Source organism: Pleurodeles waltl, chromosome 4_1 (genome assembly GCF_031143425.1).
Source record: "Pleurodeles waltl isolate 20211129_DDA chromosome 4_1, aPleWal1.hap1.20221129, whole genome shotgun sequence".
Taxonomy (NCBI): Eukaryota; Metazoa; Chordata; class Amphibia; order Caudata; family Salamandridae; genus Pleurodeles; species Pleurodeles waltl.
The window spans coordinates 202,442,888-202,470,441 of NC_090442.1; the positions used below are offsets into that span (position 1 = coordinate 202,442,888).

General features: G+C 47.2%; 1 protein-coding gene across 1 annotated transcript in view; it reads left to right on the plus strand.

Moving 5' to 3' along the window:
- Window positions 1–23,000: 23,000 nt before the first annotated feature.
- Window positions 23,001–27,554, plus strand: part of LOC138287575 (sodium- and chloride-dependent GABA transporter 2-like) — a 684,685-nt gene continuing 680,131 nt past the window's right edge. The window contains exon 1 of the mRNA XM_069228134.1: window positions 23,001–23,137. The gene's annotated coding sequence lies outside the window, so the exon portion shown is untranslated. The remainder of the gene's footprint in view (window positions 23,138–27,554) is intronic.

The window sequence follows — 27,554 nt, forward strand, 5'->3', positions numbered from 1 at the left end:
ATAAAAATAAAGTACCTTTATTTTTAGTATAACTGTGTATTGTGTTTTCTTATGATATTGTGCATATGACACTAAGTGGTACTGTAGTAGCTTCACACGTCTCCTAGTTCAGCCTAAGCTGCTCTGCTAAGCTACCATTATCTATCAGCCTAAGCTGCTAGACACCCTATACACTAATAAGGGATAACTGGGCCTGGTGCAAGGTGCAAGTACCCCTTGGTACTCACTACAAGCCAGTCCAGCCTCCTACATTGGTTGTGCAGTGGTGGGATAAGTGCTTGAGACTACTTACCACTCTTGTCATTGTACTTTTCATAAGAGAAAAATATACAAAACAATGTCAGTGTATATACACATAGCCAAAAAGTTTTGCATTTCCTCTTTTCACTCTTTTCTAAGTGCTGAAAAGTACTCCTAAACTTTCAAAAAGTTCTTAAAAGTTTAAAAAGTTTTTTTCTGTCTTTCCAAAAAGTTTTGAAAACTTTTTTCTCTCTTTCTATCACTTTAACTCTCTCTAAAAAATGTCTGGCACAGGCCAAAGTGTTGATCTGTCCAAACTTGCATATGACAACCTTAGCTGGAAAAGAGCAAGGAGTCTCTGTATAGAGAGAGGTTTGAGTGTAGGGAAGAATCCTGCCTTGGAACTGTTACTTAACATGCTTAGAGAATAGGATAAGGCCATAGGTGCCCCATCTGTTGAAAAAGTACCTAATAGTTCCCAATCTGATTCAGGGACTCCCCCAGGAAAAGATTCAGGAAAGAAACGTCCTAGCCTGCCCATTACTAGACAGTCTAGCATAGATGGTAATGATGATGAGCCACACCAGAGAAATAGTGTTGTCTCACATCATAGCAAAAGCATATATTCTCACCATACTGGTAGTAATGTTTCTGTAAACCAAGCTGTTAGGGTGCCTTCTGTAAGGGACAGGTCTCCTTCTGTTCATTCCCATCATAGCTCTGTTTCTAGAAATGTCCCTCCCACCAACCCTGATGACAGAATGTTAGAGAGGGAACTCAATAAGTTGAGGGTGGAACAAACCAGACTGAAGCTTAAAAATCAACAGCTGGATTTGGATAGACAGTCTTTTGAATTAGAGAAGGAAAGACAGAAGTTGGGTTTAGATACCCATGGTGGCAGCAGCAGTATTCCCCATAGTCATCCTGCAAAAGAGCATGATTCCAGGAATCTGCACAAGATAGTTCCCCCTTATAAGGAGGGGGATGACATTAACAAGTGGTTTGCTGCACTTGAGAGGGCCTGTGTTGTACAGGATGTCCCTCAAAGGCAGTGGGCTGCTATCCTATGGCTATCATTTAGTGGAAAAGGTAGGGATAGGCTCCTTACTGTGAAAGAAAATGATGCTAATAATTTCCAAGTTCTTAAGAATGCACTCCTGGATGGTTATGGCTTAACCACTGAACAGTACAGGATAAAGTTCAGAGAGACCAAAAAGGAGTCTTCACAAGACTGGGTTGATTTCATTGACCAGGCAGTGAAGGCCTTGGAGGGGTGGTTACATGGCAGTAAAGTTACTGATTATGACAGCCTGTATAACTTGATCCAGAGAGAGCATATTCTTAATAATTGTGTGTCTGATTTGTTGCACCAGTACTTGGTGGACTCTGATCTGACCTCTCCCCAAGAATTGGGAAAGAAGGCAGACAAATGGGTCAGAACAAGAGTGAACAGAAAAGTTCATACAGGGGGTGACAAAGATGGCAACAAAAAGAAGGATGGTAAGTCTTCTGACAAGGGTGGGGACAAATCTAAAAATGAGTCTTCATCAGGCCCACAAAAACACTCTGGTGGGGGTGGTGGGTCCAAATCCTCCTTTAATCAGAACAAGGAAAAGAAACCATGGTGCTATTTATGTAAAATAAAAGGCCATTGGACAACAGATCCCAGTTGTCCAAAGAAAGGCACCACAGCTCCTACCACTACAACCCCTACTGCTACACCTAGTGTCCCTACTAATAGCAGTGGTGGTGGGAGCAAACCTACTAATAGCCAATCCAAGGGAGTAGCTGGGCTCACTTTTGGTAATTTAGTTGGGGTTGGTCTGATTAGGGAGACCACAGAGGCTACTTTAGTCTCTGAAGGGGCTATTGATTTAGCCACTTTGGTTGCTTGCCCCCATAACTTGGAGAAGTACAAGCAACTAACCCTAATAAATGGTGTTGAGGTCCAGGCCTACAGGGACACAGGTGCCAGTGTCACAATGGTGATTGAGAAACTGGTGCACCCTGAACAACACATACTTGGACACCAGTACCAAGTAACCGATGCTCACAACATAACACAAAGCCACCCCATGGCTGTTGTAAATCTCAACTGGGGGGGGGGTAACTGGTCCAAAGAAAGTTGTGGTAGCTTCAGATTTACCTGTAGACTGTCTATTAGGGAATGATTTGGAGACATCAGGTTGGTCAGATGTGGAGTTGGAGGCCCATGCAGCAATGCTGGGCATCCCAGGGCATATTTTTGCTTTGACAAGGGCTCAGGCCAAAAAGCAAAAAGGACAGGGAAGCTTGGATCCTGGAACAATGGACCAAGTGCTCCCTAAAGCTAGGGCTAGTAGAAGCAAACCACTTCCTACTATCCCTCCCTCTACAGTGGATTCTAATTCTGAGGAAGAAGAATTCCCTCCCTGTGCAGAACCTACACCAGAGGAGCTGGAAGCAGACACTGCTGAGCTTTTGGGTGAAGGGGGGCCTGCCAGAGAGGAGCTGAGTGTGGCACAGCAAACCTGTCCCACATTAGAGGGTCTCAGACAGCAAGCTGTCAAACAGGCTAATGGGGATGTCAGTGACTCTCACAGAGTTTACTGGGAGGACAACCTCTTGTACACTGAGCATAGGGATCCTAAACCTGGAGCTGCCAGGAGATTAGTGATTCCTCAGGAGTACAGAAAGTTCCTCCTAACACTGGCACATGACATATCCTTAGCTGGGCACCTAGGACAAATGAAAACTTGGGACAGGCTTGTTCCCCTGTTTCATTGGCCTAGGATGTCTGAGGACACAAAGGAATTTTGTAAGTCCTGTGAAACCTGTCAAGCCAGTGGCAAGACAGGTGGCACCCCAAAGGCACCCCTTATTCCACTGCCTGTGGTTGGGGTTCCCTTTGAAAGGGTAGGGGTTGACATAGTTGGCCCCCTTGACCCTCCTACTGCTTCAGGCAATAGATTTATCTTGGTGGTAGTGGACCATGCCACAAGATATCCTGAAGCTATTCCTTTAAGGACCACTACAGCTCCTGCAGTGGCAAAGGCCCTCCTGGGAATATTTTCCAGGGTGGGCTTCCCAAAGGAAGTAGTATCAGACAGAGGAAGCAATTTCATGTCTGCATACTTAAAGGCCATGTGGAAGGAGTGTGGTGTAACGTACAAGTTCACAACACCCTATCATCCACAAACAAATGGACTGGTGGAGAGATTTAATAAAACTCTCAAAGGCATGATTATGGGTCTCCCTGAAAAACTCCGCAGGAGATGGGATATCCTTCTACCATGCCTCCTTTTTGCCTACAGGGAGGTACCCCAGAAAGGAGTGGGCTTCAGCCCCTTTGAACTTCTTTTTGGACACCCTGTTAGGGGTCCACTCACACTTGTAAAGGAGGGTTGGGAACAACCTTTAAAAGCTCCTAAGCAGGATATTGTGGATTATGTACTTGGCCTCAGATCAAGGATGGCTGAGTACATGAAAAAGGCCAGTAAAAACCTTCAGGCCAGCCAAGAGCTCCAGAAGCAATGGCATGATCAGAAGGCTGTTTTGGTTCAGTACCAACCAGGGCAGAAAGTGTGGGTCTTAGAGCCTGTGGCACCAAGAGCACTCCAAGATAAATGGAGTGGACCCCACACAATTGTTGAAAAGAAGGGTGAAGTTACCTACTTGGTTGACTTAGGCACTGCCAGGAGTCCCCTTAGGGTGCTCCATGTCAACCGCCTGAAACCCTACTATGACAGGGCTGATCTCACCCTGCTCATGGCAACAGATGAGGGACAGGAAGAAGACAGTGATCCTCTACCTGATCTCTTCTCTTCCACAGATCAAGATGCTCTTGTGGAAGGTGTAGTTTTGCCTGATTGTCTTACTGCTGAGCAGAAAGACAATTGCATAAATCTCCTAGATCAATTCTCTGAACTCTTCTCTACTGTGCCAGGTACCACTTCTTGGTGTGAGCACACTATAGATACTGGAGACAGTTTACCTGTCAAAAGTAAGATCTATAGGCAGCCTGACCATGTCAGGGACTGCATAAAGCAAGAGGTCCAGAAAATGTTAGAACTAGGAGTGGTTGAGCACTCTGACAGTCCATGGGCTTCTCCTGTGGTACTGGTACCAAAACCCCATTCCAAAGATGGAAAGAAGGAAATGCGGTTTTGTGTAGACTATAGAGGTCTCAACTTGGTAACCAAAACTGATACTCATCCTATACCCAGGGCAGATGAGCTCATAGATACACTGGCATCTGCCAAGTATCTAAGCACTTTTGATTTGACTGCAGGGTATTGGCAGATCAAATTGTCAGAAGATGCTAAACCTAAGACTGCATTTTCTACCATTGGAGGACATTACCAGTTTACTGTAATGCCTTTTGGTTTGAAAAATGCACCTGCCACTTTTCAGAGGTTGGTGAACACAGTCCTGCAAGGGCTGGAAGCTTTCAGTGCAGCATATTTGGACGATATAGCTGTCTTTAGCTCCAGCTGGGATGATCACCTGGTCCACCTATGGAAAGTTTTGGAGGCCCTGCAAAAGGCAGGCCTCACTATCAAGGCTTCAAAGTGCCAGATAGGGCAGGGTAAGGTGGTTTATCTGGGACACCTTGTTGGTGGGGAACAGATTGCACCACTTCAGGGGAAAATCCAAACTATTATTGATTGGGTCCCCCCTACCACTCAGACTCAGGTGAGAGCCTTCCTAGGCCTCACTGGGTATTACAGGAGGTTCATTAAGAACTATGGCTCCATTGCAGCCCCTCTTAATGACCTCACATCCAAGAAAATGCCTAAAATGGTATTATGGACAGCAAACTGTCAGAAAGCTTTTGAGGAGCTGAAGCAGGCCATGTGCTCTGCACCTGTCCTGAAAAGCCCTTGTTACTCTAAAACATTCTATGTCCAAACTGATGCATCTGAATTAGGAGTAGGGGCAGTCCTATCACAACTTAATTCTGAGGGCCAGGATCAACCTGTTGCTTTTATTAGTAGGAGGTTGACCCCTAGAGAAAAGCGTTGGTCTGCCATTGAGAGGGAGGCCTTTGCTGTGGTCTGGGCTCTGAAGAAGTTGAGGCCATACCTGTTTGGCACTCACTTCATTGTTCAGACAGACCACAAACCTCTACTTTGGCTAAAACAAATGAAAGGTGAAAATCCTAAATTGTTGAGGTGGTCCATATCCCTACAGGGAATGGACTATACAGTGGAACATAGACCTGGGAGTAGCCACTCCAATGCAGATGGACTCTCCAGATATTTCCACTTAGACAATGAAGACTCATCAGGTAATGGCTAGTCTTATTGTCCTTCGTTTGGGGGGGGGGTTGTGTAGGAAAGTACCATCTTGCCTGGCATGTTACCCCCATTTTTCACTGTATATATGTTGTTTTAGTTGTATGTGTCACTGGGACCCTGGTAACCCAGGGCCCCAGTGCTCATAAGTGTGCCTGAATGTGTTACCTGTGTAGTGACTAACTGTCTCACTGAGGCTCTGCTAATCAGAACCTCAGTGGTTATGCTCTCTCATTTCTTTCCAAATTGTCACTGACAGGCTAGTGACCATTTTTACCAATTTACATTGGCTTACTGGAACACCCTTATAATTCCCTAGTATATGGTACTGAGGTACCCAGGGTATTGGGGTTCCAGGAGATCCCTATGGGCTACAGCATTTCTTTTGCCACCCATAGGGAGCTCTGACAATTCTTACACAGGCCTGCCACTGCAGCCTGAGTGAAATAACGTCCACGTTATTTCACAGCCATTTTACACTGCACTTAAGTAACTTATAAGTCACCTATATGTCTAACCTTTACCTGGTAAAGGTTAGGTGCAAAGTTACTTAGTGTGAGGGCACCCTGGCACTAGCCAAGGTGCCCCCACATTGTTCAGAGCCAATTCCCTGAACTTTGTGAGTGCGGGGACACCATTACACGCGTGCACTACATATAGGTCACTACCTATATGTAGCTTCACAATGGTAACTCCGAATATGGCCATGTAACATGTCTATGATCATGGAATTGCCCCCTCTATGCCATCCTGGCATAGTTGGCACAATCCCATGATCCCAGTGGTCTGTAGCACAGACCCTGGTACTGCCAAACTGCCCTTCCTGGGGTTTCACTGCAGCTGCTGCTGCTGCCAACCCCTCAGACAGGCAGCTGCCCTCCTGGGGTCCAGCCAGGCCTGGCCCAGGATGGCAGAACAAAGAACTTCCTCTGAGAGAGGGTGTGACACCCTCTCCCTTTGGAAAATGGTGTGAAGGCAGGGGAGGAGTAGCCTCCCCCAGCCTCTGGAAATGCTTTGTTGGGCACAGAGGTGCCCAATTCTGCATAAGCCAGTCTACACCGGTTCAGGGACCCCTTAGCCCCTGCTCTGGCGCGAAACTGGACAAAGGAAAGGGGAGTGACCACTCCCCTGACCTGCACCTCCCCTGGGAGGTGTCCAGAGCTCCTCCAGTGTGCTCCAGACCTCTGCCATCTTGGAAACAGAGGTGCTGCTGGCACACTGGACTGCTCTGAGTGGCCAGTGCCACCAGGTGACGTCAGAGACTCCTGCTGATAGGCTCCTTCAGGTGTTAGTAGCCTATCCTCTCTCCTAGGTAGCCAAACCCTCTTTTCTGGCTATTTAGGGTCTCTGTCTCTGGGGAAACTTTAGATAACGAATGCAAGAGCTCATCCGAGTTCCTCTGCATCTCTCTCTTCACCTTCTGATAAGGAATCGACTGCTGACCGCGCTGGAAGCCTGCAAACCTGCAACATAGTAGCAAAGACGACTACTGCAACTCTGTAACGCTGATCCTGCCGCCTTCTCGACTGTTTTCCTGCTTGTGCATGCTGTGGGGGTAGCCTGCCTCCTCTCTGCACCAGAAGCTCCGAAGAAATATCCCGTGGGTCGACGGAATCTTCCCCCTGCAACCGCAGGCACCAAAAAGCTGCATTACCGGTCCCTTGGGTCTCCTCTCAGCACGACGAGCGAGGTCCCTCGAATCCAGCAACTCTGTCCCAGTGACCCCCACAGTCCAGTGACTCTTCAGTCCAAGTTTGGTGGAGGTAAGTCCTTGCCTCACCTCGCTGGGCTGCATTGCTGGGAACCGCGACTTTGCAGCTACTCCGGCCCCTGTGCACTTCCGGCGGAAATCCTTTGTGCACAGCCAAGCCTGGGTCCACTGCACTCTAACCTGCATTGCACGACTTTCTAAGTTGGTCTCCGGCGACGTGGGACTCCTTTGTGCAACTTCAGCGAGCACAGTTTCACGCATCCTCGTAGTGCCTGTTTCTGGCACTTCTCCGGGTGCTACCTGCTTCAGTGAGGGCTCTTTGTCTTGCTCGACGTCCCCTCTCTCTTCAGGTCCAATTTGCGACCTCCTGGTCCCTCCTGGGCCCCAGCAGCGTCCAAAAACGCCAAACGCACGATTTGCAGCTAGCAAGGCTTGTTGGCGTTCTTCCGGCGGGAAAACACTTCTGAACGACTCTCCAAGGCGAGAGGGATTCGTCCACCAAAGGGGAAGTCTCTAGCCCTTTTCGTTCCTGCAGAAACCTCAGCTTCTTCTGTCCAGTAGAAGCTTCTTTGCACCCGCAGCTGGCATTTCCTGGGCATCTGCCCATCTCCGACTTGCTTGTGACTTTTGGACTTGGTCCCCTTGTTCCACAGGTACCCTAGATTGGAAATCCACAGTTGTTGCATTGCTGGTTTGTGTCTTTCCTGCATTATTCCTCTAACACGACTACTTTGTCCTTAGGGGAACTTTAGTGCACTTTGCAGTCACTTTTCAGGGTCTTGGGGAGGGTTATTTTTCTAACTCTCACTATTTTCTAATAGTCCCAGCGACCCTCTACAGGGTCACATAGGTTTGGGGTCCATTCGTGGTTCGCATTCCACTTTTGGAGTATATGGTTTGTGTTGCCCCTATCCCTATGTTTCCCCATTGCATCCTATTGTAACTATACATTGTTTGCACTGTTTTCTAAGACTATACTGCATATTTTTGCTATTGTGTATATATATCTTGTGTATATTTCCTATCCTCTCACTGAGGGTACACTCTAAGATACTTTGGCATATTGTCATAAAAATAAAGTACCTTTATTTTTAGTATAACTGTGTATTGTGTTTTCTTATGATATTGTGCATATGACACTAAGTGGTACTGTAGTAGCTTCACACGTCTCCTAGTTCAGCCTAAGCTGCTCTGCTAAGCTACCATTATCTATCAGCCTAAGCTGCTAGACACCCTATACACTAATAAGGGATAACTGGGCCTGGTGCAAGGTGCAAGTACCCCTTGGTACTCACTACAAGCCAGTCCAGCCTCCTACAAGGGGGCGTCACAGACACACTGGGAGAGGACACAGGGGACGTGTGAATGGTAGTGTTGGTAGTGACTGCACATGAGTGGGGTGTGGTGGTGGGTGTGCTGGAGAGAGACGTAGTGGCTGTAGAGGTAGTGCATGCAGGTGTGAGTGTAGACGAGACTGGGAAGGAGGAGGGAGATGAGGAGGAGGGGGACACAGTGGAGGCAGTGGATGTTGGTGTGTCTGCATGTGTGTGATGCTTGCGTGAGTGCCTGTGGGATGTGTCGTGCTTATTTTTTCCAGAGCTTCCCTTGTGTGTTGACGTGTGTGCATGCTGGTCCGTAGGTGTGCTTGGGATAGGCTGAGGTACAGGGGATTGGGTCTGGGTGGAGGAAGTTGGAGAGGGGAGGCTAGAGACGGGGACAATGGCTGCCATCAGTGCTGAGGCCAGAGTCGGAAAAGCTAGCTGAAGGGCCACCTGACCAGAATGAATGCCCTCCAGGAATGCATTTGTTTGTTGCAACTGCCTTTCTACATCCTGGATGGCATTCAAAATGGTAGACTGCCCAACAGTGAGGGACCTGAGGAGGTCAATGGCCTCCTCACTGAGGGCAGCAGGGGTGACTGGGGCAGGGCCTGAGGTGCCTGTGGCGAAGGTGATGCTCACCCTCCTGGGTGAGCGGGTACGGGGCAAAAGCTGAGGGGCTGCTGGGAGGGCGGTGCTGGTAGGGGTAGGGGGGTGGCGGCTGTACCTGTAGATGCGGGGGGCACAGATGTTGCCGCCACCACAAGGGAGCTCCCATCAGAGGACGAGTCCGTACTGCTGGTGTCAGCTCCTGTCCCTGCCGTGGAGGTCCCCTCTCCCTCCATCCCACTGGTGAACTCTGAGTCCATAGTCTCGCCCTCCAGGGCCATGTGGGATGCAGCTCCCTCGTGCTCCGGTGCCACTGCTCCTCAGCCTGATGATGCTAATGCACACAAGAACAGGGAGACCACAAAAAGGGGGGGACGACAGAAGAAAGACATGTTGAGTGCATGCATTACCGCTACCGTTGGCGGACACGACAGACACAGAAACCCCCTGCACTACGCCACGCTCTTGGGGTCCACTGTTCAATTCCTGGGAAATGGCCTACAAGGCTATGGACGACATCTGCACACATAGATGACACAGGGGCATGACTAGGTGTACTTGGCACTCTACAGAAGTGGGATGGGGTTCCACATGGCCTGCCTTACGGAGGGGCCTTGTCTACGGAACTCGCCCTGGCCTAGGGAAACCCACAGCCCACCTCCCCCACCCAGACACCTCCACTGCGCGCAAAGTCAGCAGAATGAGAGTGTACTCACCCCCTTGTGGCTGCTGTGATGCCCTCAAGTGCCCATCCAACTCCAGGTAGGCCACCGCAAGGATCCTGAACATCAGGGGGGGTCATGGGCACCCCTCCCACTTTGGGAGGCCATCCCCAGCTGAGCCTCCACCGTCTTCTTGCTCCAGCGGCGGATGTTCTCCCATCTTTTCCGACAGTGGGTACTCCGTCTGCGGTAGACCCCCAGGGTCCGGACGTCCTTGACGATGGCACGCCAAATATATTTTTTCTGGTGGGCGCTGACCTACATGAAATGTACAGGGGAAAAAGAGAAATTATTACCAACTGCACCGTCAAACTGATTGGCCCCCATCCCTACCCTTGCCATGTGGCACATGCATTCACTGTCTTTCATGCACGCAGCACTCTCCCCCCTTCCTTCTTACATCCAGCCCTCTCCACACAGGCATTGCCCATACAACATGCTCCCTGTGTATTTACCAGTTTGTCTGGAGGACCGTAGAGTAGCGTGTACTGGGAGAGGACCCCATCCACGAGATTCTCCAACTCCTCCAATGTGAAGGCAGGGGCCCTTTCCCCAGACACTGGAACCATTGTCTCTTCCAGACCGAGGTCACAGCAGCACTTGCAGTGTAGGTCCTCTCCTGTCGAAGATCAGGTATTGAGTGATTGAACAGATAGAAAATGGTGGTCACGTCCGCGGCGGTGCGTACCGTCTCCGCCGGCGTACATCGTCATTGGCTCCTGGGACCCATAGGGTCCAATGTTAACCAATGCAGCATTGCGCCGCGGTCTTCGATCGCCTACCGCGACGGTGTGCAACACCAGCACAGTTACCTCACATCCCATTGTCCCAATTTACAGGTCAGGTAGCCGCCATTTCAGGGGCCCACATGGCTTCATTTTCAACTGCGTCACACATACCTAGGCCTAGCCTCAACACACATACAGGCCATCTTTTGTGTATGAATGGTATTCTGTATAAACTGTGGGTACATACCTCTGAGTTGTTTAACTCTGTGCTTGCTGTTGTCCTTCATAGGCACCGTCCGCTGGGACATGTGAGGAGATGGCGGCATCCTCCGGTGTACCGACCGTTGGTGGACCTGTCGACAATGGAGGAGCGACATGTGATTATCACATACAGGCTTGACCGTGCCACAATCCAGGAACTGTGTACCCAGTTGGAGCCAGACCTAATGTCAGCAATCCGCCATCCCACAGGAATCCCCCTCAAACGCAGGTGCTGTCAGTGCTCCATTTCCTTGCAAGTGGGTCTTTTCAAACAACAGTGGCCATAGCATCAGGGATGTACCAGCCTATGTTTTCCAACGTATTGTCCAGAGTGTTGTCTGCCCTTCTGAAACACATGCGGAGCTACATCATTTTTCCTCAGGTGGAGGATTTGCCTACAGTGAAAGGTGATTTATATGCCCTGGGACACATCCCCAACATCATAGGTGCCATTGATGGGACCCATGTGGCTTTGGTCCCCCCCCACAGGAGTGAACAGGTGTACAGAAACCGGAAGAGTTATCATTCGATGAATGTACAGATGGTATGTTTGGCAGACCAGTACATCTCCCATGTGAATGCCATGTTCCCTGGCTCAGTGCATGACGCCTACATCCTGCGGAATAGCAGCTACCTTTATGTGATGGGTCAACTCCAGAGGCACCGTGTGTGGCTATTACGTGAGCACCTGGAAGCAAGTCAGTGGGAATGGTTGTCTGGGTCTGAGGATATCCCTCCAGGTTAGTGCGTGTCTAACAGTTGTCCCTCACCATTTGCAGGTGACTCTGGTTACCCCTGTCATGGCTACTGATCCCAGTGAGGAATCCCAGGACAAGGGCAGAGGAACGCTACAATGAGGCTCATGGGCGAACTAGGCGGGTGATCGATCGGACCTTCGGCCTCCTGAAAGCCAGGTTCAGGTGCCTCCATATGACAGGTGGATCCCTATTCTACTCACCAAAGAAGGTGTGCCAGATCATCGTGGCCTGCTGTATGCTTCACAACTTGGCTTTGCGACGACAGGTGCCTTTTCTGCAGAAGGATGGTCCAGATGGCGGTGTTGTGGCAGCTGTGGAGCCTGTGGACAGTGAAGACGAGGAAGCAGAGGAAGAAGACATGAACAACAGGGACTCAGTGATCCAGCAATATTTCCAGTGAGACACAGGTAAGAGTACAGACCTGCCTACTACATGTACTTTAACACTACTACCTCTCTACTGTCTGTCGTTCTTGCTGGTGCTGTCTCTCTCTGGCCTTCTTTCTGAATTTTTTGTCGTAGGGGTTTGTGGGTGATGTGGGTGTGTGTTTTATATTGTAATGGGTGTGTGGGAGTGATGTGTGCATGTGTATCAGGTGTGTGTATTTCGAAATGTCCAAAGTGGCTGTGTTTTGTAAATGTGTGTGTATTTTGAGCGCGGCGGTGTGTACTGCCAAAGGAATACCGCGGTTGAAAGACCGCCGCGTGGATTCGTGTGTCGTGATAGTGTGGGCGTTTTTCTGTTGGCGTGACGGTGGAGGTTTCGTTTTTGCCAGTTTATCACTGACCTTTGGTGTGGCGGACTTGTGTGAGTGTCTGAATTTTGGCGGATTCTGAAATGTGGGTCATAATAGCTGTGGCGGAATTCCGCGGCCGCGGCGGTGTGTTGGCGGTCTTCTGCACTGTAAGCGGCTTTTACCGCCAATGTTGTAATGAGGGCCATAGACAATTATAAATACATTTCTTTACCTATTACCACTTTATAAAAGTGGTAATAGGCAGGGAAAAATAATAAAACCTACTACTTACCTGTATCTAAAATCCTAACATGGAATGCAGCAAAACACAGAACTCTGAACTGATCTGAAAATGACATGACCTCCTTTTACGTTTAGTAAACAGACCTGTTAGTCTATGTTTTGTAATGAATGGTATGTTGTTTTGTAGGGCACACTAATCACCAAAGAGGGTATCCATGCACTTGAATAGGTGTGTAGGTGTGTGGTCCCCAAGGTGTAGATACAAAGTGCCAGGTCTTCAGCTTCTTTTGGCAAACTCAGAGTGAGAAGGCTTTGATGTGCTGAGCGAGGTTGTTTGTTGTCTTGAGTATGATGTAGGAGAGGGAGCAAACTCCAGTTTTGTTTTTGTGATGCAGAGAGTGTTTGTCTAATGGGTTGGTGTAAGCGTATGCTTCTGTTCAGGTATTATGGTCTTGTGTTGTGTAGGGCTTTGTATGCATGATGAGAAGTTTGAATGGGTTGTGCTGGTAAATAGGGAGCCAGTGAAGCTTCCTGAGGTGTGGTGAAATGTGGGTGTGACATAGGAGGCTGAGTATGAGACTTGTAGTGGTGTTCTGGATGGACTGGAGTCTACATTGGAGCTGTTTGAAAATTCTGGCATAGAGAGTATGATGAGGGCTTGCATGACGATCCATCTGGTGTTCTGAGGCAACCACTTGAAGGTTTTTTGCAGCATCCTTAGATGTGAAAGCAGGAATTGCACTCTGCATTGACTTGAGCCGTCATGTTGAGCTTGTCATCTTGGATGATCCCTAGATTTCTCAAGTGGTCTGTGGATGTAGGTGTTTGTTCTAGCTCTGACCACCACCAGGTGGAGCTCCATGGAGAGTTCTTCTTGCCAAAGAACCAATACTTTTGTCTTGTCAGAGATGAGCTTCAGGCAGTTGTTTTGCATCCAGTCTTCTACCATGGTCATGCAGTTGGTGAAGCTGGTTCTGGTATGGGTTGCCTTACCAATCAGGGAGAGCATGAGTTAGATGTCATCAGTGTAAAAGATGGCAGTGATGATTTGTGATCAGAAGATGTTGACGAGCGGTGTAATGTATATGTTGAAAAGGGTGGGATTGAGGGACAATCTTTGTGGGACTATGTATATCAGTTTCTTGGTCTCATATGTGTAGGGTGGCCTGACCCTTTGGGTTATTCTCATGAGGAAGTAATAGATCAGTTTGAGTGTGGATCTTTGTATCCCAATTCTAGGGAGTGTTCTGATGGTATTGTGAGAATAGATATTGAAGGCCGCAGAAAGGTCGAGCAGGATGGGGGCTGCTGTTTCTCCTCAGTTCAGGATGATTCAAATGTCCTCTGTGGCTGTGATGAGTGCTGTTTTGATGCTGTGGTTCTTTGTGAATCCTGATTGAGTGTTGTCTAGAATATAGTCAAGTTTGTGGTGGGTTGTGAGTTGCATGTTGATGGTCTTCTCAATCACTTTAAATGGATAGGGGAGCATGGTGATGGGTCAGAAGTTGCTCAGTTGATTAGGTCAGCTGTGGGCTTCTTGAGAAGGGCCTTAATTTCTGCAAGTTTCCCTACATCCAGGAAAGTGGTGGCTGTGATGGCGATATTGATGATATTGGTCATAGTGGTGGTTGCATCATTGCCATTTTGCCATTTCTGGTAAAGGTTGTCCATTCATCAGTTGGCCGTTTTGGTTGGTGGTGGCTTAGGTTAGCAATGAGTTTTCTGGGGTTGGGTTGGTGTGCGAAGGTGCTATAGATGTTTGCGATTTTGCTGTGGAAGAAGTTGGATAGGTTGTTGCAGAGTTGTTGAGAGGCAGCAGTGTTGTTGACCTTGGTTGGGGTGAAATCTTTGATGATTGAGAAAATCTCCTTGAAGCTGTTAGAGCTTCTTTGGATGTGTTCCACTAGTACTTTTTCCTTGGTGTATCTTATTTGCTGATGATAGTACCTGAGTTCCACCTTGTAGGTAGTTCTGTTGGGGGTGTTGTGGATGGCTTTCTATTTCCTTTCTAGCTGTTTGCAGTGTCTTTTGGTGTCTCAGAGGTCTTCTTTGTACCAGCTGGCCTGCTTGTTTGATCTACTATGCTTATTGGGTTTGATGGGTGTTACAGAGTCTGAGCAGTTTTTGATCCAGTTGTTAAATGTGTTTCTGTCCTTGTTGAAGTTATCTGTGGGGCTAGGTTGATCCATGCTGAGTTTGCTGAGCCAGTCTGCTTCTCTGATATTTCCCCAATGGCGGGCTGGAATGCTGAGCCTGGTAGGGGTGTTATCCTAAGGTGTGTTGATTTGGAAGAGGATAATGTAGTGATTGGCCCATGTAATCAGTGTGGCAGAGTTGTATTTGATGCTGTCGCTGAGGGTGAAGGTGGTGGTCCTGTGTGTCCTGCAGTGTGTGTTAGTTCTGAGATGAGCTGGGTGACTCCAATATTGCTCAAGCTTTTGAGGAGTGTTGTGAAGTAGGGGTTGTTTTGGTCTTCCAGGTGAAAGTTGAGGTCACCGAGGAAAACGTAAGCTCTGGAGTTGATGATGAGTGCAGCAATGAAGTCGGTGATGAGGTTTGTGAAGGTGGCTTATGGTTCAGGTGGTCGGTAGCCAAGGGTTCTGTTCAGGGTGAGGTTTTCAGAGACTTGCAGCCTGAAGTGCAAATGTTCCATGAATGGGATGGAGTTTTCTGTGGATGTTGTGCATTTGATGGATTCCTTGTAGATAACAGCGAGTACTCCTCGTGGCTTGTAAAGGTGGTCCTGTCGCGCAATCTTGTAGCCCGCTGGGATTACTGTGGCAATGTAGGGGCTGATGAGGGGTCCAGCGAGTTGCTGCTGAACAGGCCCCAAATTGTTGGTTGCATGTTTGTTGGGTAATCATGTTTTGAGAAGCATGCATGTGAGTGGGTGTAGGTGTTGTTAGTGTTTTTGTGGTGTGCGTTTTGGGAGAGAGTGTTATGGGTGTTTTTAGTATTTGCGTGGCGGTGTGGAAGGGTGGCTGCTGGAAAACCAGCAGTGGTTGCATGTGAAAGCTCCTACCATGTTGTGAGGTACAGCAGCAGTTGGGGGAACAGCAACCTGGGTCTATCAACCTAAGGAGGTCTGTGGAGTGTTGCTGGGCTCCGATCAGACCAGGGTTCCTGGTGCTGGCCATGGTCCAGGCACGGATGGGCAAAGACGGGCCTGCCTTTTTCTTTTAAAGACAGTTTTGTTGGTAAAATCCAGCCAATCAGATATTACCTTATCATGCGCACGTACAGTGGCATACTGCAAACTTACTGTTGCATACCGCAGCACAATATTTAACTAAAAATTTTGAAACTTTTAACTTTAACAATACTTACACTATTCACACATACTACCAAAATTACCTACTAATGCATTTTCCTGCCACATTACACCCACATTTTTTTACACACTTTCCCTCGATGTCTGTTTCAATTACCATACTCCACTTTATGCACCTCCACTCTGTCACTCCACTTTATGCCACTCCACTCTACGCTATTTCACTTTATGCCACTCCACACTGTTATTCCCCTACACGCCACTTCACTCTCACTCATCCACTGTATACCACTTCACTCTACCCTAATTCAGTCCATGCCACTCCACTTTACACTACGCTGATACACTCAACGCCACTCCATTTATTTACACTCCAGTGTCTGAAACTCCACTGTACACTCTCCACTCTATGCTACCCCACTGTACACTGTTCCTCTTTACACCACTCTGCTGTACTCCACTCCACTATACACTATTCTATGCCACTCAACTCTACGTTATTCTACTGGATGCCACTACACTGTACCTCATTTTACTGTGTGCCGCTCCACTCTACTTTCCTTCACACTTCTCCACTGACTGCTATTACACTCTACCACACTACACTCTACGCCACTATACTCTTTACCACCCCAATGTACACTATTCTACTGTACACCACTACACTCTTTGCCACTCCACTTTACAACACTCCATTGTACTCAATTCCACTTTATGCCACTCCACTCTACGCCGGTCCACTCTACACTGCTCCACTATACACTATTCCACTGTGCGCAACTACACTCTACACCACTCAATTATTTGCTATTCGGCTCTATGCAACCCCACTCTATGCCACTTGACTCTATGCGCTCCACTCTACACCACTCCACTGTACACTATTCCAATCTATGCCATTCCACCAGTGGTGGCCGGTAAGTACCAATGAGAGAGGGGTGGGAGTGGGGAGGTGCATATGCACACTCACTTACACCCATGCATTCGCATGTAGACATGTGCACTCACACACTCATTCACAATACTCACTCACAAATGCACATACACTCATACAGACATGTATGCACCAATAAAGAACACCACTTACCTGCTGTGGCTCTCGGGAAGGGAAGCCTTGAAAAGGAGGGTTGGGACTGCTGCCGCCCCTCATTGACTGACTTTAAGTAAGCAAATGAGGGGAGGCAGCAGTCCCTACCTTGTCACAGAGTAGAGTGGGGCAAGGAGACCCCACCCTCTCTGTGACGAGGTGTCACTCTCCCTCGCCAGGAGGGGGAGGGTCTTGAGGACCTTTGCTGAGCTGATGAGGTCATGCCCACAGGAACTGTGACTTCCTCAGCCCAGCAAAGTTCAGCTCAGGCAGCCAGAAGCCTGCGCATTTAGCGCATGTCTTGCTCCTGGCTACCTGACCTGACAATAAAGAGTGTCTATCAGGCTGACCTTTGCTCAGCCTGAGAGACACCTTTATGTCCAAAAGGTGCAGGGGCATGGCTCCCCCACCCTTAAGGGCGGGCTGCTGCTGCACTCTACTCCAGGGCACCACAGTGTACCCCACTACACTGCATGCCATTGCATGCTACTCCACTCTATGCTATTTCAGTGTATGCTGCTATACTGAATACTATTATGCTGTATGCCATTCCACTCTATGCCACGCCACTGTACAACACTATTCCTCTGTACACCACTGTAGGAGGCTGGCCTGGTTTACACCAGGTCCAGTTATCCCTCATTAGTGAAATGTAGTAGTGTTCTAGCAGCTTAGGCTGATAGAGGTAGCTATAGGGCAGCTTAGGCTGAACTAGGAGACATGCAAAGCTCCTGTAATACCACTTATATTTACACAGTACTTATACACAAGTAAAAACAATACGCAGTGTTACCAAAAATAAAGGTAGTTTATTTGGGTGGCACAAGGCCAAAAATATCTTAGAGGCAATACTCCTTCTGGAGGTAAGTATTATACACAATATATACACTAGACACCAAAATAAGGAAAGTAATTAGACATAGTATAGTGCAAACAATAGGAAATGCTATAGAATGCAATGGGAGAAAATAGGTCTAGGGGCAACACAAACCATATACTAAGAAAGTGGAATGTGATTCACAAATTCCCCCCTAGACAAGTGTTGTGTGTAGAGAATTGCTGGGAGAATAAGAATACATCAAAGGTAAGTAAAATACCCCACTCCAGATCCCAGAAAAACAGGAGTAAAGTACAGCAAGATTTCTTAGGACACTCTACAAGTCGTGATTAGAGTTATCGCAAGAACCAAGCAAGACTGCAACAAATGGTGGACTCCTGGACCTGAAGACCTGCAAAGGAAGGAGACGAAGTCCAGAAGTCAAAAGAAGTTCCAGGAAGGACAGGAGCCCATGCCAACCCAGAAGAGGGTGCAAAAGAAGAGTCCCTATTTTGAAGAAGACTGCAGAAAGGCACCTAAGGAAGATGTCAGCGGGTTCCCGCATGATGCACTGGATATCCCACGAAGAGAAGTTGGATGCAGGTGGGTTTTGGCACTGGATTCCTCCAACAAACCTTGGTTCCGGCAAAGTCGCATTTTGCGTCAAAGTGATGCCGTCTGGACCCAGTAGGGACCTGGGGGCCTCAACTCTGTGGGAGGAGGAAGGGGGGCTCTCAGCACTTCAGAGAGCTCTCGGAAGATCAGACAGCACCCACGGGAGTCCCAGGACACAGGGACAAAGGAGGTGCAAAATGCAGTTGGTGCAGCACTACAAAGAAAGGTCCCACACCGCCGGAGATCAACTCAGTGAGTTGAGCATTGCAGGATAGAGTGCTGGGGACCTGGGCCAGGCAGTGCACAAAGGAATTTTGCAAATAGTGCACAGAGGCCTCAGGAGGTGAAGAAGACGCGGTGCACAAGAGTACTGTCGTACTCGGGGAAGGCAAGCTCTTACCTCCTCCAAATTGGGACAGCAGGACCTTAGGACAGTCTGTGTCGAAGAGGTCCACCACCTGTTTTCCAAGGAGCATTCTATCACCAGGAGAGGAGTCAGAGAGAACCGGTCTTCGTCCTAGAAGGTGCCTGCAGGAGCAGGGGAGTGACTCTGTCATTCCACAGGAGATTTCTTCGGTCCTTCTAGTGTAGGGTGAAAACAGGAAGTCCCCAGAGCGTGCACACCGTGGAAACTGTTGCAGTTGCTGGCTTGAGCTGAAGTTGCAGATGAAAAGTAGACCTTCTGGGTACTTTGTTGCTGTTACAGGGGTTCCTGGAGCAGTTTGCGGTTGATCCGAAATCAGAGGATGAACTAGCAGTTGCAGAGGATTCCTGCTGGAACCTTGCAAGTAGAATCTGAAAAAAACCCACAGGAAAGTCCCTAAATAGCCCTGAGAGGAGGATTGGCTACCTTATCAGGTATGGACCTATCAGGAGGGGTTTCTGATGTCACCTGCTGGCACTGGCCACTCAGAGGCCTCCAGAGTGTCAACACACCTTGGAAAACAAGATGGCTGAAGTCTGGGACACACTGGAGGAGCTCTGGGCACCACCCCTTGGGTGGTGATGGATAGAGGAGTGGTCACTCCCCTTTGCTTTGTCCAGTTTCACGCCAGAGCAGGGACTGGGGGTCCGTGAACCGGTGTAGACTGGCTTATGCAAGGAGGGCACCATCTGTGCCCTTCATAGCATTTCCAGACGCTGGGGCAGGCTACCTCTCCCCAGCTTGTATCATCTATTTCCAAAGGGAGAGGGTGTAACACCCTTCTTCCAAAGGAAATGCTTTTTTCTGCCTTCCTAGGACTGAGCTGCTCAGATCCCAGGAGTGCAGAACCCTGTCTGTGAGGTGGCAGCAGCTGTAGCTACATTGCAAGCCTCAGAGAGCTGGTTTGGCAGTACTGGGGGTCCATGGTGGAGCCCCCAGGATGCATGGAATTGGCTCCCCAATACCAGATTTGGAATGGGGGGACAATTCCATGATCTTAGACACCTTACATGGCCATTTTCGGAGTTACCATTGTGAAGCTACATATAGGTATTGACCTGTATGTAGTGCACGCATGTAATGGCGTCACAGCACTCACAAAGTCCCGGAAATTGGCCCTGAACTATGTTGGGGCACCTTTGCTAGTGCAAGGGTGCCCTCACACTTAGTAACTTTGCACCTAACCTTCCTTAAATAAAGGTTAGACATATAGGTGACTTATAAGTTACTTACGTGCAGTGTAAACGGCTGTGAAATAATGTGTGCACTATTTCACGCAGGCTGCAGTGGCAGTCCTCTGAAAGGGTTTGTCTGAGCTCCTTATGGGTGGCAAAAGAAATGCTGCAGCCCATAAGGATCTCCTGGAACCCCAATGCCCTGAGTACCTAGGTACCATATACTAGGGACTTATAAGAGGGGTCCAGTGTGCCTATTGAAATTGGTAAATTAAGTTAAGTCACTAGCCTATAGAGCCAAACTTAAAAGCAGAGAGAGCATAAGCACGGAGGTTCTGGTTAGCAGAGCCTCAGTGACACAGTTAAGCACTATAAACATGCACACATTAGGCCATAAACTAGGATCACTGGGGTCCTGACCAGCAGGATCTCAGTGAGACAGGCAAAAACATACTGACATACAGGTTAAAATGGGGGTAACATGCCAAGAAAGATGGTACTTTCCTACAACTACTTCACTCCTCGCCACTCCACTCTACGCCACTCCACTCTATGCCACTCTACTTTACGTTTCTCCCTTGTACACCACTCCACTTTATGCTATTCCACTTTACTCCACGCTATTCTTCCCCACTCCACTCTACACCATTGCACTCTACAGCACTCCCCTGTACAATGTTCCATGATACGCCACTCCACTGCATGCCACTGTAGTCAACGTCACTCTACTCTACCCAACTCCACGCCACTCCACTCCAATCAGCAACACCATTCTCCACTCAACAGGATTCTACATAGTTCCATTGTTCCACACTATACTTCACTGTATAGCACTACACTGTACAAAAATGTACTTCTGTTAATGCTGGTGTACAGAACTGTACTTTACTTTCTAGCACTTTAGGACACTCTACAACCTTCTATGCAACTGCTACTATGCCGCTCCACCCTAGTTAATATACTCCATTCTATGAGACACAACTCTATTCTATTACAATGCTGCACTCTAAAGCACTCCACTCTACGCTACTCTATGCACCTTAACTGTAAAACAGTCTATCACACTCAACTCTCCCATAATGTTCCACACTCTACTCTACTCCACAGCACTCCATTGTACAACACTTTAATCCATTCAGGGACACTCTACTCTATCCCACTCTATGACATTTTCGGACTTCCTAAAAAACACCAGTCCACTTCACTGTACCACACATGACTCCACTCTACATCTCTTTACTTTAGTGTAGACTATGTCACACCACTGTACTTGACTACACACTTCTGTACTCTAGAACACCCTATTCCACTCTCTGCCATGCCACTCCACTGAATTCCACTACACTTTACTCCACTGCGCAAGAGAGTTTACTACTCTGCTCTGTATGGCACAGTACCACACTCAACTCTACACCACCCCACTGTACCACAATCTACTCCACTCTATACAACTCCACTCTATAAGACTCTACTACATTCTGTGACAGTACACATCACTGTACTCCACTCTATGACCCTACACTACACTGTACAACAGTCTATTCCACTCTACGATATTTTCCAACACTCTGACACACCACTCTACTGTACTGTACAACATGCCACTTCAATTTATAACAATTGATTTGACTCTACACTACGCCTGTCCACTGTAGTACACTCCACACCACTGTACTAGAAAACATGCCACTACGCAATATAGCAAGTTAATCCACTGTATGCTACGCCTCTCTACTCTACTCTACTCTACTCCACTCTACTTTATTCTACTCTGATACTTTACTCTGCTCCAGTCTACACCACTCTCATCTACCCCACTCCACTGTATGATATCCCAGCGTACACCACTCCACTATACCGCATTCCACTCTACTCCACTCTACAACACTATATTGTATGACACTCTCCTTCACTCTACTGTACCACAGTCCACTTAATGATACTCCACTCGACAACAGTACACTATAATTTGAAACAAATTTTTATTAAAAATAGAAAAAAATGAAAGTCAGTAAAAAAACAAAGGTTAAACCATGCACTGGGTTCTCACAAAAGATTTGATTTGCGATATCATAACTGTTATTGTAAATACTACTATTTTTGATGGTATATGTGATATGGTATAAGAGGGTATACACTGTGCATGGAGAAGGTGTAAGTTATAGTTAATGTAGTATGGCTACTGAGTGAAATGCACTGTCTATTGAGGTGTGCAAGTTATAATAATCTGAAGGTGTTGTGTAAATTATAAATTAAAGGTGTAAATATAAGTTTAGAAATGTACATTTTTGTGTAGTTTATGTTTGGTCTATAGATAAGGAATAAAAAAAGTTAAAGTAATTTAAAGGTGTGTGTTAATTATAAATTTAAGTTATAACTATAACTTAAAAATGTGTAATGCTTGTGTATTTTAAGTTTAGTTTGTATAAAAAGAATAAATGTAGTTTTCCTTACTATAACAAAGGTTTAACCTTTGTTTTTATGGAACACACACATATACACGCCACACACACATTTGAGCAGAATGACAAATGAAACAAATATAGGTTTTTCGGCTTTGTATCATCTAGCTGGTGTCTTAATTTTGAGGTTTCAAAATAATAAGGAGATAATATTACAAATATAGACAATATTTTTGTAAAAAAATTAAGATTGTTATTGCCCGGCAGCATTTTTTCTTCTGTTTTTTATTTTTGTGGTATGTTCTTGCACTGAGAAAAATACCCATCGCGCCAGCTTTCCAAGACCAGGCATACTAGGTTTGCCAATGCGTTAGCCTCTGGGGCTGCTCAAGTCCTACCTTGGTGTTGGTTGTCCAGCACAGTGTCGCCTGGTACCCTTGGAAGCAAATCTGGTCACAAGACATGTATAAATCTAAAGTTCTCTTGGAAAATGTGCAGGCTTTGTTTTTTTTAATTCTGATTAGTTTGCTAAAATGAGGACAGAGGGATGTTTCCCCATTAGCTCGCTCTGGAACCCTGATCAACAGCCGGAGGGAGGCAGGTCGGCTGAGGTATGAGGGGCGGGACGGGTTTAGGGTTACGCACCATAGCAGTCGCCCTCCTTCCTGCTTTAAATAACCAATGCCGCGCCAGGCCGCTCTAAGTATCTCCACGCGTGGACTCTGCACAGCTCGAGCCTGAAGGTAACAGCACTTCCGTTCTTCTAGATTGTATTTATATAACGCTTACTACCACTGATGGGTAAATATTTTTTTCAATTGTGGAGTTATGATAAATTCTTGCATAAGGGAAAGGGGAGGTTGTGTGGCTTCGAGCAATCACCCACATTCAATGTGTCCACATTCGTGCCACACCAGTAATTGGTGTTATTCGCTGAAGTATTTGCAACTTAACTGAAAATATTCATGTGATGCGTGTTGCATTGTATTTCTTAAGGGGATAAACAGCTCGCGCGGTATTTAAGTTTCTTACATAGACAAAGGAGTTTTTTTTCGCTTAGAACTGTGTTCTAACGTTTTCATGGAGACCACCTTTGACCAGACCCGCCGAAACCCTAAATTATTTTATCATAATTATTCACAAAAGTTTAAATACTGCAAGAAGTATGAAAACACTGGACATGACAGTGGCAGTATCCACCAAGAAAAAGAGACCGTTTTTCATTGGTACTTTTCATTTTTTTTCACAATAAATATGTGGTGTGAAATATCGCGAGTGAAGTAAACATAACAAGTGAGAACACACAAAGGGAGCTTAAAAAAAGTCCGAAACCTATTTTTGTTGCTGCTTTTTTTCTTACAACAAATGCAGTATGTGAAATTGAAAGGGCACACCAAAGTTCTCGAGAGAGTTTTTTGGGTCGGTGGGGTATGTATCTTCTAGGACATTTCGCACAGACGTTGAAGTCAGTTGTTAACTTGTATTTTCTGACATTAACACATTCATCATTTCTTACATTGCATTAGTGTTTACCAGTGCTTGAAATTGAAAAACAGAAGTGCAGGTGCTCTGTGTCAGAGTACCTGCTTGCTTCTGAGAAGTGTCGGTACTCACAATTAAAAGTATTACGTTTATCTTGAGAAGTGCAGGTACTGTCCCTCTCAAAATGAAAGTGTCGGTACTCAGTACCGGACAGTACAGGCCCATTTAAAGCACTGGTGTTTACACATCCCCAGTGAAAGCACGTTTTGCTAAGCACATTGGCCACATGCGATTGGTTGTCAGGGACAGCTGCGAGGTGTACGAGGAAGCTTCAGTCCCCCTGCCTGGCAGAGACTCACGCCCCTTCCACAGCCCTCTGCACGCATTGCACGGCCGGCTGCTCAGAAGTCTGAAGAGCAGCGGTATAAAGCGTGAGTGGGGCGGGGTTAAGGATTGAACGTCCACTTACCAGACTACCAGACGTAGCGGGAGAGACATTACTGGGCTGACGTCCGGTGTGACCCTTTGACATACACGTCAATTGACCCGATTTACCGATTTTTTAAATAAAAAATGTCATATTTTGGCTGTCTCCTCCCTGTGCTCCAATAGAAGTCAATGAGGGTAAATACAGTCTCCCGATTATTTTCTAAAACTCTCCCATCTGCCGCTTCTAAAATGTTGTCATTTATGCTGTGAAATCCACTGACATCACAGGGTCGACTCCTTGTCTGGCACCCACCCCTACCCCCCCCCCACCCCGCAGCAGGCTCCTGTTTGCTGTTAATTAGCCAGGGTCATAATACAGAATGAAATGAGTGGTCTTAAAGTCCTCTTCCCTCTCTGTTCCAGCGCCACTGCCTTCTTGACCCACAACAACGCCTTTGCCAAGGGGTTGAAGGGACTAGCCAGTGGCAGCGCCCGGTGACACCTAATTAACATCCATTGGTGAAAGGCATACTTCTCATCCAGCTGTGGGGCCAAAGACAGTCTCGGATGGGAGGGCGGGTAATCGGGCACAGAGCAAGGGGCTGGTGCTTGAGGGTCAATTGTGGGCCAGTTTTTTGTGCGGTGTGGTTGTGCAGTTTTGCACTTTGAGTCTTCACCAAAGATCTTCTCAGCATCATTACAATGTAGGGCTGGTTGTGGAATAGGGATGGGGGTCCTTGGGTCCTCCTTTTTTGGGGGGGATGAGTTGCTCGGTGTTTGTGTCCTTCACCTACCTTTCAGGTAAGCACAATGAACACAGTTGGGGGTGGGAGGGGCTGAGCGATCTTGCCAGAGACCAAAAGCAGAGACCAGGGGCCATGTTACCAATGGTGAGTCCAGAGAGTAGAGGGCATGTGTGCCCGTTTTGGGAGTCCTTGGGGTACAATGGTATTACAGAATGGGCCGCAGATGCTTTTGCGCCCTGTTCTTTAATACTGTGCACAAGCAGTATTATGAGAGGGCATTCCCACACGCCCCATGCAAATGAGGGAATCGCTTTGCCTCTGCACCCGCATCTATAATACAGCAAACATGCCTTGAGGAGGCGCATTGAAATATGTGCCACAAAAAGGTGACTTTTGTTTCAATGTGCTGCTTCATGGCAGCCCTCCTAAGGGGAGAAAGGAAGAAGGGAGACCTATGGACCCCCCCCCCCAGATATACCCCTGCAGGCGGGTGCAGTTATAGTGCATTTGTCTGGAAGGGGGTCTCTCTCCCCTCTTGAAACTGCCGCCTGCCCTGTGAAACATGGAGCAGATTTGAAGCAGTCACTCCATATTTCACTTGAATGCTCTGCCCCAGGGCAAGTTCGCTGCTGCCCTGAGGGAAGCACATTCTGCGTAATGGGATGCTGTGTCCCTGGTTGTGCCTGGCGCACCGTTGAAAGGTGCTCAGTGGTGCAAACAGGAAAAGTGCGCTGTATATAATACAGCTCCAGGCGGGTCTTTATCACCCCTCCTTCCTGCTTGCCCAGTTCATTACTGGCCAAGCCAGGCAGTGTGGCTATTAGGGGGATATAAAAAAATTACCTGCTGCTGCTGCTCTGTCCCGGACTGCTCCTGATCCTACTGCTGGTCACTTCCTCTCTTCCCAGCAGTCACCACAGGCTCCCAATCCAGACGCTGTTCTCATGCTAAAGCTAGTATGAGAACAGTGCCAGTACTGGTCTGTGCAGGCTGGTCTAATGCTCGCTAAGGCACAGGGAGCCTGTGCCATTTCTCCAGCCTGGCTGTACGACACAGCCAGGTTGGAGAAATGTAAGTGCGCATGTCTGTTTGGCCTGCCTCCCGGCAAAACAGACATGCTCACTTTACAGTGCCCACCACTCCTTCCTATGACCTGGCCCCGCCCACCCTACATTACAAGCTTTCATACAGACAGCGGCAAATAAAATGACAATAACATTGTTTTATTATAATTGTATTTGCCCCTGCCTGCCTGACTGAGCAAGGTGGCGAAGCTCCTCTGCTGAAATGGAGGAGCCTCCCCTTATTTTACCTATGTTTATCTGTACCCTATGTTTAAAGGTCATGAATGCCGATTCAAGATTTAAAGTTTTCTGTGTATGGGAGGAGGGTCTTAGAAGTGGCAGTAGTAAGCAGTAGCATTAAAACAGACAGTAAAACCGGTCTCTACAAGGCCCTATTTATAAATACATCCTTAACTTTACTTTTCAAAACACTGATCTCTTGCTCGACATTCGAGAACACTTAGTAGTCGAGGTCACTGATACAGACCCTACCACATTTCACAGGTTTTATTTGTACAATAATCTATTTCTTTTTCCAGATGCTGTTCTGCAGTTCTGTTTTTCAAGCAAGCAGGGCTGCTAGAGCAATGTGTTTCTGCAGCTTCTGCATTTTCTGTCTAATTATTTATTTGTCTCATTTTTCACATAGTGTACCATCTCCTGCATAATTTGCAGATTTTAACCAAAAATTGTTTATAGCTCAAACGGATCAAAAGTTACTAAGACACTATTAAATTTGTTCCAGCTCAGTGGCAGGCTTTTTGTCGCGCAGAGGCAGGTCATCTTTAAGTTGCTAATAGCTGTATTTAGATGTTGACCTTGGATCACACAGTGTTTACATGTATAAAAATGCAAAATAGTATTACTGGTTAGAAAGTTGCTGTATTATGACACCTAATTTGCTTTCTCCTATCATATAATGTAGTGATCCCTGCCATGTAATTTGGTCCTTCCTTACCGCATAATTCTGGTGCCCTGCCTATGACTCCTTATAGTGCATTCTGGGAACTGAGTTATCATGTCAGGGTGAGCTCAGGTTGTTGGGGGGTGTTGAAGACAGGCACAAATCACAGCTCTAAGGTGAGTCTGAAGGCAGTGCATGTTTTTTACAGTGCCTGTCAGTGGGTCATAAAGGTGTTACACATATCTGACTCCTGGCCGCTCTACTGAGAGCATAGATCAATAGCTGTATATTTGTCATTTGTAATTACCATTTTAGGTGAAAGTGTGTAAAGTTGGTGCAAAAATACTGCTGTCAAAACATTAGCGCAGAAAGAAAAGTAATGCACCATTTCTATGTATCTGTGTGTAAGAGAGGGGATGGGAAAGTGGAGGTGACAAAAAAAAAGTATGCAGAAGGAGAAAGTGAAAAGAAAGGGCAAGAGATAAGGTGTGAGGCCTGCAGATGGAGAGAGACTTCCGAAGGAGAGGGGATGAGA